Here is a 2076-nt window from a genome sequence, read left to right on the forward strand (position 1 = left end):
CTTGAACTCCTGGCCTCCAGTGATCCACCCACCTAGGCCTCCCAAAGTGCTAGGATTACAGGCGTGAGCCACTGCACCCTACCCCATTCTCATTTTTGACCAACAACCAAAGCCCAAGGGATGTCATTTGGTTTTAGCTGGTGGCTGGGAATCAGGTTCCTGGTCCAACCACTGACCCTCCAGGAGACGGAACTAGTCACATTCCCAGCAAGACCCTCTTTCTCCACGTTGGGCCTTCAGAAGAGACCCCATTGAGTGTGAAGGGTGTAGCTATAGTTAGTGGGATGTCAGTGAAATGACACACGAGCCACGTCCTCTTTTCCAGGAACTAGGGAAGCTGGCTATTTAGACTGATGTGAGGTGAATCCTCTTATGTGAAGAATTCCATCCTGATTTACCTAAGGTACTCTTTGACGTCAAATGTAACCTTTTAAAAGAATAACAACAGTCAATGGTTTATTTATTTATTTTTTCATTTATTTCTTCAATATCCCTCATTATGGGAAAGGTACTTTTTACAAATTCCATATAATTCTTCCAAAAACCCTTTGATCCCAGTATTTGTGTATATTTTCCAGATTATGTGCTAGATAAAATGGCCACAAGTTCTTTGTCACTTCTCTCTTGAAGAGATGGGGTCTAGTTCCTCTCCACTAGAATCTTTTTGGGCCCTGTGACTCACTTGCCTGAGAGAATGCTACAAAAGTGGCATTCTGGGACTCCTGTAGCTGAAGATGCTTCTCTCCGGGTCTCTTGAAATGCTCACTGTTGGGCCTGGCGTGGTGGCTCACACCTATAATCCTAGCACTTTGGGAGACTGAAGTGGGCAGATCGCTTTGCACTCAGGAATTCAAGATTAGCCTGGGCAACATGGCGAGACCCCATGAAGAAAATACAAAAGACCCCTACAAAAAAATACAAACAATTAGCTGGGTGTGGTGGCATACCCCTGTAGTCCCAGCTACTCGGGAGGCTGAGGTGGGAGGATCAGGGAAGCAGAGGTTGCAGTGAGCCGAGATCACAGCACTGTTGGGACTCTCCCAAGAATGCAGCCACCACGTTATGAGAAGTTGAAGCCGCATGGAGAGATCACGTGCAGATGCTCCAGATAACAGCTCAGGCGAGTTCCCAGCCAGCAGCCAGCAAGTGAGTACGCCATCTTGGACACCGTGCCCCAAGCAAGCCTCCACATGGCTGCAGCTCTAGCTCTAACTAACACTACACAGAAGAGAAGAACCACCCAGCTGATCCTGGTCAACCCACAGAATTGTTACAGAAAGTAAACTTTTGTTTAAAGCCTGTGAGTTTTGGGGTGGCTTATTATGCAACAACAGAGAACTGGAGAGATGAGAAAGCTAAACATCAGATGATATTATTCCCGTTTTTGCAGCTGATGAAATTACGATCCAGGGAAGTTAAACAACTTCCTTGAGGTCACATAGCTAAGGAGCCAATGGAGAAATTAGTTGGGAGTCAGACTTTGAGTTTTTGGTCTCCAAAGCCCAAGCTTTTATGCATTCTGCTCAGCGGGCTTTTCTCCATATCTAACTCCCACACCAAGTGCTTACAAGTATGTGGGACATTGGGATGGGGATGTCTGTTTTTTTTTTCTTTGAAATGGAGTCTCACTCTGTTGCCAGGCTGGAGTGCGGTGGCGTGATCTCAGCTCACTGCAACCTCTGCCTCCCAGTTTCGAGCAATTCTCCTGCCTCAGCCTCCCGAGTAGCTGAGACTACAGGCATGCACCACCACGCCCAGCTAATTTTTGTATTTTTAGCAGAGATAGGGTTTTACTATGTTGGCCAGGATGGTCTCGATCTCTTGATCTCGTGATCTGCCCACCTCGGCCTCCCAAAGTGCTGGAATTACAGGCATGAGACACTGCGCCCGGCAATTTGTATTATTTTCAACCACCCACCTGCTAGCCCCAAGCCTCACCCTAGCCTTCCATGTGCCTGAGCAGGGCCACCTGCATTGGATTGTGACATCAGTGAGATATGAACGTTTATGGTGTTGAGCCACTGAGATTTTAGGTTTTATCTGTAGCATCTCTTAACTAATGCATCTTTTTTTTTT

Source organism: Mandrillus leucophaeus, unplaced genomic scaffold (assembly GCF_000951045.1).
Source record: "Mandrillus leucophaeus isolate KB7577 unplaced genomic scaffold, Mleu.le_1.0 Scaffold44, whole genome shotgun sequence".
Classification (NCBI taxonomy): Eukaryota; Metazoa; Chordata; class Mammalia; order Primates; family Cercopithecidae; genus Mandrillus; species Mandrillus leucophaeus.